Genomic DNA, 12,656 nt, shown 5'->3' on the forward strand with positions numbered 1-12,656 from the left:
TGCAGGGTGTTTGGCGGATGATCGACCCGCTGAACACCCTGCAATGCACTGTGCACTGCTGATTGGGCGAAGCTTTGCCCAATAAATGTGCAGTATAAGTTGGTTGTTAGGGACCAGGGCCAGGAAACTGGCTGCGCCATCCTTTACAAATGAGTCATCAGCTGTCAATGGGTTTCCCTGATGACAGCTTTACAAGAAAAAAAATGCTGGTTAAAAAAAAGATAAAACAGCGTGCCCCCCCCCCCCCCCCAGTCTATACCAGGCCCTCTGAGTCTGATATGGATTTTAAGGGTAATTCCCATGCCAAAATTAAAAAAATGGATTGCCCCCAAAATCCATACCAGACCCTTATCTGGCCATTCAGCTTAGAAGGCCAGGAAAGGGGGAGAAAGAGCAAGCTCCCCCCTCCTGAACCACACCAGGCTACATGCCCTCAACATGGGGGGTGTGTGCTTTGGGGTGGGGGGCTCTGCCACCCCACCCCAAAACACCTTGTCCCCATGTTGATGGGGACAAGGGCCTCATCCCCACAAACCTGGCCAGTGGTTGTGGGGGTCTGCAGGCAGGGGGCTTATCAGAATCTGGAAGCCATTTTAGCTATAAAACCCTCAGACAAAGGAGGACACATTGTGGTTAAGATGGGCCAAACACCCCCCTGTTTGGTTTACATCAGAAAAGTTTTGACCCGAACGGCGAACCCCATTGAAGTCTATGGGAGCCAAACAGGAAAAATCTAAAGTCCCCATTTTGAAGTTCCATGATGTAACGCGTAGGGCAGTCCAGGCCGGAACTAATGCAAGAGACTGGCAAGTCACTGTATCTATATCTAACAGTAAGAGTTGCTATTTTCAATAAACCATTACTACCTTTATCTACTACACTATGGAGGAATACTTTCTTTATCCTAAACATATGGAGTGACAGTGGGAGACTTAACCTTAAAAGGGACCACCATCTAGTATTAGCTGGAGACTCCTTAAACACCTTTTAAAGAGCCATATCAGATGCAATATCATCGTGGAGACTAGGGATGGGCTTTATGTTCAGGTCGAACATGAGTTCGACTCGAACATTGGCTGTTCGCCCGTTTGCCGAACAGCCAACAATTTGGGGTGTTTGCGGCAAATTCGAAAGCAGCGGAATACCCTTTAAAAGTCTATGGGAGAAATCAAAAGTGCTAATTTTAAAGGCTTATATGAATGTTATTGTCATAAAAAGTGTTTGGGGACCTGGGTCCTGCCCCAGGGGACATGTATCAATGCAAAAAAAAGTTTAAAAAAATGGCAGTTTTTTCGGGAGCAGTGATTTTATTAATGCTTAAAGTGAAACAATAAAAGTGTAATATTCCTTTAAATTTCGTACCTGGGGGGTGTCTATAGTATGCCTGTAAAGGGGTGCATGTTTCCCATGTTTAGAACAGTCCGAGAGCAAAATGACATTTCTAAAGGGAAAAAAAGTCATTTAAAAAGTGCTAGGGATAGTGCCGGCTATAATGAATTGTCGGTCCGGCAATACACATAAAAGTTCATTGATAAAAATGGCATGGAATTTCCCCACAGGGGAACCCTGAACCAAAATAAAAAAAAATGCCTGGGGGCCCCCTAAATTCCATACCAGGCCCTTTACGTCTGGTATGGATATTAAGGGGAACCCCGTGCCAAAATTTAAAAAACAAAATGGTGTGGGGGTCCCCCCCAAAATCCATATCAGACCCTTCAGGTCTGGTATGGATTTTAAGGGGAACTCAGCGCCAAGATTTTTTTTTAAAATGGTGTGGGGTCCCCCCAAAAATCCATACCAGACCCTTATCTAAGCACTCAACCTGGCAGGCCACAGGAAAAGAGGGGGGACAAGAGAGCGCCCCCCTCCTGAACCGTACCAGGCCACATGCCCTCAACATTGGGAGGGTGCTTTGGGGTAGCAGCCCCCCCAAAGCACCTTGTCCCCATGTTGATGGGGAGAAGGGCCATATCCCCACAACCCTTGCCCGATGGTTGTGGGGGTCTTCGGGCAGGGGGCTTATCGGAATCTGGAAGCCCCCTTTAACAAGGGGACCCCCTAGATCCTGTCCCCCTGTGTGAAATGGTAATGGGATACAAATGAACCCCTACCATTTCACAAAAAATGTGTGAAAATGGTAAAAAAAAAAAAGACACTACACGCCTTGGGACAAGTCCTTTATAAAAAAATAAAAAAAATAAAACTGTCCCTTGGAGTCTTCTTCTTCTTCTCGCGCTCCAAAGGACCTAAAAAAAAAAAATCTGCAAGCCGCCTACGATCTGCCTCCATGGGAGGCACCCGCCGTAATGACGGGCCTCTCAGATGACAGATCTTTTATAAGTACTCAGTTACGTACCCCTCTGACGCTAATGGAAAGCCATAGAGATATCCCCTTATGTCAGAGGGGGTCACCCGGCGAAGACATTGTGTGGCTCCGTCCTCACTTATAAAAGATCTGTCACCTGAGAGGCCCGTCATTATGCTGGGTGCCTCCCATGGAGGCAGATCATAGGTGGCTTGCGGCTTTTCTTTTTTTTTTTCTTTTTCGGTCCGCCGGAGCGCGAGAAGAAGAAGAAGACTCCGTGGGACAGTTGTATTTTTTTTAATAAATACTTTTCCCAAGGCATGTAGTGTCTTTTTTTATCATTTTCACACATTTTTTGTGAAATGGTAGGAGTATATTTGTACCCCGTTACCATTTCACACAGGGGGGGGGGGATCTGGGGGTCCCCTTGTTAAAGGTGGCTTCCAGATTCTGATAAGCACCCCGCCCACAGACCCACACAACCACCAGGCAAGGGTTGTAGGGATGAGGCCGTTCCCCCCATCAACATGGGGACAAGGTGCTTTGGGGGGGCCTCTACCCCAAAGCACCCTCCCAATGTTGAGGGCATGTTGCCTGGTACGGTTCAGGAGGGGGGGACCCTCTCTCATCCCCCCCTCTTTTCCTGTGGCCTGCCAGGTTGCGTGCTTGGATAAGGATCTGGTATGGATTTTTGAGGGGACCCCATACCATTTTTTCTTTAACTTTGGCACTGGGTTCCCCTTAAAATCCATACCAGACCTGAAGGGTCTAATATGGATCTGAAGGGCCTGGAATGGAATTTAGGGGGCCCCCATGCATTTAAAAAAAAAAAAAATTGGTTCGGGGTTCCCCTGTGGGGAAATTCCATGCCATTTTTATCAATGAACTTTTATGTGCATTGCCGGACCGACAATTCATTATAGCCGGCACAAGCTCTAGCACTTTTAAATGACTTTTTTTCCCTTTAGAAATGTCATTTTGCTGTCAGACTGTTCTAAACACGGGAAACATGCGCCCCTTTACAAGCATACTATAGACGCCCCCCAGGTACAAAATTTAAAGGAATATTACACTTTTATTGTTCCACTTTAAGCATTATTAAAATCACTGCTCCTGAAAAAACAGCCGTTTTTAAAACTTTTTTTTGCATTGATACATCTCCCCTGGGGCAGGACCCAGGTCCCCAAACACTTTTTATGACAATAACTTGCATATTAACCTTTAAAATTAGCACTTTTGATTTCTACCATAGACTTTTAAAGGGTGTTCCACGGCTTTCGAATTTGCCGCGAACACCCCAAATTGTTCATAACAAAAAAGTATAAGTGGCGCTTACTAAAAATAACCATAACAAATTAATGTAATGATACAAACATCTTTGGAGATTCCAAAAGGATAAATCCAGAGGGATATTGTGTCCTACAGCTAATCTCTCATTAAGTTGTATAGCCAGAGATTAGCAAAACCAATGCTGTAGCAATAAATGAATAAACAACACAAACCGGAAATAAATGAATGGCTTGGTAAGCCCCTCCTGAAAAAATTACTAAATTACTGCAAGATGAACAAAATCCTAAATCATGATGAGATAAACAATCAAATAGAGAATAATAGATTCCAAAAATAAATCACAAATTAATTAAAAATATGGATTCCTGAATAATTAATGCAACAAAATAAATATAAAATAAATGAATATCTCCAATGTGAATACAAACATCTAAACAAATCACAAGAAAATGTGCGCAAATCGCAAAGGTACAAAATATTGGTGCATGCAAGGAATGTGCAAAATACGCAATCTGTGCAAAAGAAGCCGAAAAAAAAGATTAGCAAAAATTAATGCCATAAAATGAGTAGCTAAACTACAAAAAATGCAAAAAAAGTGCAAAACTTGTGTAAAAACTTACAATGAAGTGTAAAAATAGTTCAAGATAGTCCAAACAAATGAAATCATCAAATGGTGAAATAAACACAAAAAAAGTAAAATTAAGGTGAAAAAAAGTTCCCACACACAGTGCAATCTGATTGTGACAATCTCCTTCAATGTGAATAGCAGTTCATCAAAGAAATTCCAGTAACACCGTTCAACCAATCTCCAGTGTGTGTGGAAAATAGTTCCCCCAGCCTCTCACCTCCATAACAGAGCAAAGTAAGCCCTGCTGACAGTTTCACACTAGCCAATCTCCAGTAACTCCACCAGATCCGTTCCCAGAGCGCCCCAGAATCTCAGCCAGATGTCATTAGACCATTAAAGAGAAAGGAAGGGAGGACTCCATAGTGCAGTATTTAAAACAGACTAATTTATTAATGGTAATACACTTACAGTTGAATGTGAAAAACGAGCTTTTCAATTGTAATGGTTCCTGATCCCGGCCGTGATCGGAAACAGAACGTCACCCGACTCTCTTCACTGACGCGTTGCGTCACTGTTCACGTGACTTTTTTTAAAGGGTATAGAGTCGGGTGCACGGCGGTGACTACTATAGCAGGACGGTTGCCACAGTAACCCTCCTGTTCATGTTATAAATTCTATTAATGCAATAACATTTCACTTGCTCATTTACAAAGATATGCCATAAAAAAAATATTAAATAAAATAAATGAAGTTTTAAAAAAAAAAAAACTTAATCTCCAACCGAGATAATAGATGCACAGCACCATCTAGTGGACAATTTAATAAAAATTCTTCTAAGCTAAAAACAACTACATAAAATCCATTGCATAAAAAACTGCTCATGACGCAGACCTGCCATCTAGTGGGTATCTCGAAAGAAGCAGCCCAATAAATAACAGAAATTAAGAGAGGCAGCTCTATTAGAAAAGCAGCGAATAAACACTCTGAATAATTTAGAGATCATAGGATAAAAATATATAAAGTGACAAATCATCATGATTGGCTAAAGTGGAAATAAATAAATAACTTTGACAACCAGAGAATGAGTGAAGTGGAACTAATGCATCAAAGGGAGATAATTAAAATTACAAAGCAATTAAAATCAATAATTGGAGATAAAACAATTCAAGTCGAATTCCACATTGTGTCCCAATGGCGCTAATGTACGGAGCTCATGTATCCAGCGAGATTCTGACTGACTCAGTTTTATCACTTCATTATCACCCCTCCAGTGGGGTTTGTATTTTTCTATCCCCCATACCATAAACGAGGAGGGGTCTCTATTGTGGACCTGGTCATAGTGTCTAGATAGACTGTTTTGGGAAGCCATTCTTTATATTTTGAGTATGTTCCCTTAGTCTCTTCCAGAGTTCCCTTTTGGGTTGTCCAACGTACTGGATCCGACAAGGACATTCCAGAAGATAAACCACCCCTTCTGTTCTGCATGATATAAAGTCTTTTATCTGGTATTCTCTATCAGTAACAGATGATTTAAAACTAGATTATTTCTTTTTAATTTCATTTGTATGCCTACAGGTGTAGCATGTTTTACAAGGGTAAAACCTCTTACCATCAAAGAAGGAAAACTTTTTTTTGAGATGATTGATGAGGGAGGACGAATCCCTAGAGGCCAATATGAAAGAGGGAGAACACCTAAACATCAGTATGAAAGACGAGATAGAACTCTGGGGCGTTTTTTACAGATGAGACGCCGAGATTCTCCCAGGCGTCATCAGTTGGAGAATGGACCTCGGAGATCAGTCAGGCGGAGCCCAGATCATACAATGAGGAAAGAAACAAGGAGGGAAGAAAGAAATCAAGATCATCAGAAAGACAAAGATCAGGAAGAGAGATCAAGAAGATCTCCGAGAAGGTCAGAAAACCCATCTGGAAGAAACACAAAACAAGGTGTGGATGTAGAGCAGGAACAAAAAAACAGAAGAAGAAGAGAGTAATAGGAGAAGGAATAATAAACATTAGTGGAGTCGAAAGTATTGGATAAAGGCCTTAAATTTGCACCAAAAAAGAATCTGAATAAATTTAATGCCTATGTAGATATCAACAAATTTGCTAGGAGCCTACACATCACGAAATACATATTAAATAAACCAGGAGAAAATATATTAAGAAATATTGTTGTGGAAAATGAGATCAAGTTTAGTGATTTAAAGAATAAATAAATCTTTGTTTAATCCCCAAATTGGAACAGAAGGACACATTGACGTGTTTCGAAGAATGGTCCTAAAGTATCTCCAAGATCTGAAGGTCAAAAAGATAAATGACCCTGGTGATATAAAGAACGGCATTAAAAAACTTGGAGAGGAAAGATGTTGTGGTAAGACAAGCCGACAAAGGAGGAGCCATAGTGATTCAATCGAAGAAAGATTATCAAGAAGAATTGAATCGACAACTAAGGGATAGAGACACTTATCAGAAATTGTCCGGCAATCCAATAGTAGGATATAAAGATGACCTAGCTGATCTAATATAAAAAAGGAAGTCGAAAGGCTTACTAAATAAAAAAGAAGCGAAATACCTGCAGCCTCTTGGGTGTCGTATTCCAGTAATATATACTCTGCCTAAGATCCATAAAAACAAGGAAAAACCACCGGGAAGGCCGATAGTCAATGGAATAAATTTGGTTGGAGCAAGAATAGGAGAGTATATAGACTGGCCATTAGTGAGGAAAACAAAGTCGTATCTAAGAGATACTAAACATTTAATACAATTACTTGATACAATCACACTTGATGATAGATCAGTGTACCTTGCAACAGCGGATGTGGCACCACTATATACTATAATTAATCATGAGGAAGCAATACAAGCGACCAAATGGGCCTTGAAGGAATTTAGCGGACTGAAGGCCGTACAGAGGAAGTTTCTTGTGGACTGTTTAAGATATAGCGTGGACCACAATTACTTCTGGTATAAAAGTAAGTATTACAAACAGACCTGTGGAATAGCGATGGGCGCTAAATATGAGCCCAGTGTAGCTAATCTCTACATGGCTAAATGGGAGGAGGATGCTTTTTATAACAGGAAGCCGCAGCAACTACTCCTATTTAAGAGATTCATCAATGACATTATTGTTATCTGGGCTGACGATAGAGAAAGCTTGATGGACTTTGGTTTTAATTTGAACTCAAACAATAAGAACATTAGATTAACATGGGAGATAAGTGATGAGAAGATACAATTTTTAGATCTGGAAATTTCAAAAGAAGATGGAAAATTGATAACACAAACACACTTTAAACAGGTTGATAGGAATAGTTACCTTCCATTGGATAGCTGTCACCATACCCCTTGGTTGGAGAACATACCTAAAAGGTCAATTCATTAGGCTAAGAAGAAATTGTACTAAAAAGGAAGTGTTTATGAAACAAGCAGAATTTATCGGTGAGAGATTCATTCAAAAGGGATACCAACACAGCTTTATTAAAGAAAAAATAAAGGATGTAGGGGCTCTGGATAGAAAAAAACGTATTGAAGGTTCAACTAGAAATAAAGAATATACGAGTGTTGTACCCCTTGTTATGGATTACAGTATCCAGCATAAACAAATAGAGAAAATTTACAAAAAATACTGGAACATTGTGAAAGCTGATCGACATCTAGGAACAATACTACCAGAAAAGCCGAAATTTACTTATCGGAGAGCTCCGACCCTGAGGGACCTTATTGCAAAGAACGTGTTGGACCCCCCTGCTCAAAAAAAGTTTTCCTTCTTTGATGGTAAGGGGTTTTACCCTTGTAAAACATGCTACACCTGTAGGCATACAAATTAAATTAAAAAAAAAATCTAGTTTTAAATCATCTGTTACTGATAGAGAATACCAGATAAAAGACTTTATATCATGCAGAACAGAACGGGTGGTTTATCTTTTGGAATGTCCTTGTCGGATCCAGTACGTTGGACGAACCAAAAGGGAACTCTGGAAGAGACTAAGGGAACATACTCAAAATATAAAGAATGACTTCCCAAAACATAGTCTATCTAGACACTATGACCAGGTCCACAATAGAGGCCCCTCCTCATTTATGGTATGGGGGATAGAAAAACACAAACCCCACTGGAGGGGTGATAATAAAGTGATAAAACTGAGTCAGTCAGAATCTCGCTGGATACATGAGCTCTGTACATTAGCGCCATTGGGACACAATGTTGAATTCGACTTGAATTGTTTTATCTCCAATTATTGATTTTAATTGCTTTGTAATTTTAAATTATCTCCCTTTGATGCATTAGTTCCACTTCACTCATTCTCTGGTTGTCAAAGTTATTTATTTACTTCCACTTTAGTCAATCATGATGATTTGTCACTTATATATTTTTATCCTATGATCTCTAAACTATTTAGAGTGTTTTTTCGCTGCTTTTCTAATAGAGCTGCCTCTCTTACTTTCTGTTATTTATTAGGCTGCTTCTTTCAAGATACCCACTAGATGGCAGGTCTGCGTCATGAGCAGTTTTTTATGCAATGGATTTTATGTAGTTGTTTTTAGCTTTGAAAAATTATTATTAAATTGTCCACTAGATGGTGCTGTGCATCTATTATCTCGGTTTGACATTATGTATTTGGTTTTAAAACTTCATTTATTTTATTTATTTAGTATTTTTTATGGCATGTCTTTGTAAATGAGCAAGTGAAATGTTGTTATTGCATTAATAGGATTTATAACATGAACAGGAGGGTTACTATGGCAACCGCCCTGCTATATTAGTCACCGCCGTGCACTCGACTCTATACCTTTTGAAAAAGTCACGTGAACAGTGACACAACGCGTCAGTGAAGAGAGTCGGTTGACATTCTGTTTCCGATCTCGGCCAGGATCGGGAACCATTACAATTGAAAAGCTTGTTTTTCACATTCAACTGTAAGTGTATTACCATTAATAAATTAGTCTGTTTTAAATACTGCACTATGGAGTCCTCCCTTCCCTTCTCTTTATCGGTCTAATGACATCTGGCTGAGATTCTGGGGCGCCCTGGGAATGGATCTGGTGGAGTTACTGGAGATCCATAGGAGTGGTGCCACTGAGGGGGCTGTGGAGCGGATTGGCTAGTGTGAAACTGTCAGCAGGGCTTACTTTGCTCTGTTATGAGGTGAGAAGCTGGGGGAACTATTTTCCACACACACTGGAGATTGGTTGAATGGTGTCACTGGAATTTCTTTGATGAACTGCTATTCACATTGAAGGAGATTGTCACAATCAGATTGCACTGTGTATGGGACCTTTTTTCACCTTAATTTTCCTTTTTTTGTGTTTATTTCATCATTTGATGATTTCATTATTTAAGCATTAAGCACTTTGTTTGGACTATCTTGAACTATTTTTACACTTCATTGTAAGTTTTTACACAAGTTTTGCACTTTTTTTGCACATTTTTTGCTGTTTTGCACAGTCAGCTACTCATTTTATGGCATTCGTTTTTGCTAATATTTTTTCAGCTTCTTGTGCACAGATTGCGTATTTTGCACATTCCTTGCATGCACCAATATTTTGCACCTTTGCGATTTGTGCACATTTTCTTGTAATTTGTTTAGATGGTTATATTCACATTGGAGATATTAATTTATTTTATATTTATTGTGTTGCATTAATTATTCAGGAATCCATATTTTTAATTAATTTGTGATTTATTTTTGGAATCTATTATTCTCTATTTGATTGTTTATCTCATCATGATTTAGGATTTCGTTCATCTTGCAGTAATTTAGTCATTTTTTCAGGAGGGGCTTACCAAGCCATTCATTTGTTTCAGATTTGTGTTGTTTATTCATTTATTGCTATAGCATTGTTTTTTCTAATCTCTGGCTATACACTTTAATGAGAGATTAATTGTAGGACACAATATCCCTCTGGATTTATCCTTTTGGAATCTCCACAAATGTTTGCATCATTACATTAAGTTGTTATGGTTATTTTTAGTAAGCGCCACTTATACTTTTTTATTTGCTTTTTATCCGGTCTGAAAACACTCTTATGTTGGCAGCTACTGCGTTATGTCTTAGAGTATTTGTTTGGTCCCCTGTGGTTTGCGCATTCGTTTCCCACTTTTTTAACCCCAAATTGTTCGCTATTCGGTGAACAGGCGAACACCTGATGTTCGAGTCGAACTTACGTTTGACTCGAACATCGGGACCATCCCTAGACACCAGGCAGAACCTCCTACCTAGCAGAAACTACTGCAGCGAGTCCAGAGCCCATTTTGATGGCGAGATACTCCCGCTCCACCACAGCATAGGTTTTCTCTGCTGTTGTCAGCTTCCTATTGTGAAAAACAAAGGGGTGCTCTTCCCCATTGACCACTTGAGACAAGACCGCTCCTAATTCTTGGCTTGAAGTATTTGTCTGCTTCACAAACTCTTTAGAAAAATCTGGAGCTATGAGTTCCACAATGGACAATGCCGTCTTAAGCTTCTTTGGCATCTGCATTCCACTTTATCATCACTGACTTTCTGCCTTTGATTAATTCCGTCAATAGTGGCAAAGTTGGGGACAAACCTCCGGTAGTAGCCAACTATGCCCAAAAATGCCCTGACCTGATTATTGGTTAGGGGACGAGGCCAGTTCTGCATGGCTTCCACCTTACTCATTTGAGGCTTCACCAGCTCTCTACCCACAGTGTACTCTAGGTACTTGGCTTCCTCCATCCCAATTGCTTCTCGGGATTAATTGTGAATCCTGCTTTTTTCAAGGAGTCTATGACTGCCTGAACCTGGGGAAGATGGGACTCTCAATCAGTACTGAAAATGACTATGTCTTCCGGGTAGACAAATGCATATTGACAATGTGAATGCAATCTTTTATCCATGACCCGTTGAAATGTGGTGGGAGAGAGTGCAGAGTGAAGGCCAAATGGCATCCTTTTATACTGGAAGTGGCCTTCTAGGGTGGAGAAGGCTGTTTTTTTTCTTTAGCTACCTTTGTTAGGGGAATCTGAAAGTACCCTATTGTGAGATCCAGTGTGGCGATATACCTGCAAGGACCCAACCCTTCAATGAACTTGTCTACTTGGGGCATGGGATAGACATCAAACTTGAAGACTTCATTAAGTTTCCTAAAGTCATTGCAGAAGAGAAAAGTGCCGTTGGGTTTTGGTACCAACACGACTGGACTCGACCACTCACTTTGACTTTTCAATGACCTCAAGCTCAAGCATTCTTTTCATCTCTTCAGACACTGCCACTCTATGTGCTTCTGGGGTACAATAAGGCTTTAACCAGATTTTTACATTGGGCTCTGTTACAATGTCATGCTCAATGATGTTGGTGAGATCAGGCAATCCTGAAAACATGTCCCTATTTCTTTGCAGAAACTCTTTATTGTTGGGTTTGTGGCTTAGCCAGGGTGGCAGCAACCTGCACCAGGTCAACTCCTGCAGGGTCCCTTGACTGGACACCTACCACCGCAGATACCTGTTCTCTGTGTATCCAGAGTTTTAACAAGTTTACGTTATAGATCTGGTATGGATTTCTTTTCTCTGGCTGGTGTACCTTGCAGTTCATCTCACCCACCTGCCACTTGGCCAAGAACTTGCTCTCAAACTTGGGTATCAGAACAGCCACCAGGTCTCCTACTTGAAACTGTATGACTTTAGCTGACCATTTGTACACCCTCCTATGGGCATCCTTAGCCTTCTGGACATGTTCCCTCGCTAACGGCATCACTCTAGCCACCCTCTCTCTCATTTTGGAGATATGTTCTACCATGGTTTTATGCGGTGAGGACTCGCTTTCCCATGTTTCCTTTACTAAAAGGGTATATCCGAAAAGAACTGCTTAAACAAAGGTGTGCCACATCCCAAATAAATATGGAAATGGAGGGACCCCTAGGGGTGGGACTTTTTAGGCACTACCACAACAGTATATATATATATATATATATATATATATATATATATATATATATATATATATATATATATATATATATAAAATGTATAAAGTTTATTGTACACATGAAAAACACATAATAAACACATATGAAAAGGATTCATAGTATGGTACAAACGTTTAGCAAAATGACATGGTACACAATCCTTAACCCAATGACGTTTCAGAGATTAACTGTAGTCTTCTTCATCAGGGGTTTTCACAGGAAGTACAGTGTGTTTAGCAAAATGACATGGTACACAATCCTGAACCCCATGAAAAACACATAGTGAACACATATGAAAAGGATGCATAGTATGGTACAAACGTTTAGCAAAATGACATGGTACACAATCCTGAACCCAACGAGGTTTCAGAGATGAACTGTAGTCTCCTTCATCAGGGAATTTCACAGGAAGTACAGTGTCTATGAGATTTAAATACATAGTAATCAGCCAACAGGTCCTAACATATAATGCTACATAATTATTGAATAAAACAGACATGGCAATACTTACATCATAATTGCTAAAAAAGTACATTTACGCATCCAAACAAATCTTAAAAAGTG

The 12,656-nt window shown here is 40.1% G+C and overlaps 1 protein-coding gene across 1 annotated transcript in view; it reads right to left on the bottom strand.

Moving 5' to 3' along the window:
• Positions 1-12,656, bottom strand: part of LOC141124157 (vomeronasal type-2 receptor 116-like) — a 73,077-nt gene that overhangs the window by 21,343 nt on the left and 39,078 nt on the right. The window lies entirely within an intron of this gene.

This window comes from Aquarana catesbeiana, linkage group LG01 (assembly GCF_042186555.1).
Source record: "Aquarana catesbeiana isolate 2022-GZ linkage group LG01, ASM4218655v1, whole genome shotgun sequence".
Classification (NCBI taxonomy): domain Eukaryota; kingdom Metazoa; phylum Chordata; class Amphibia; order Anura; family Ranidae; genus Aquarana; species Aquarana catesbeiana.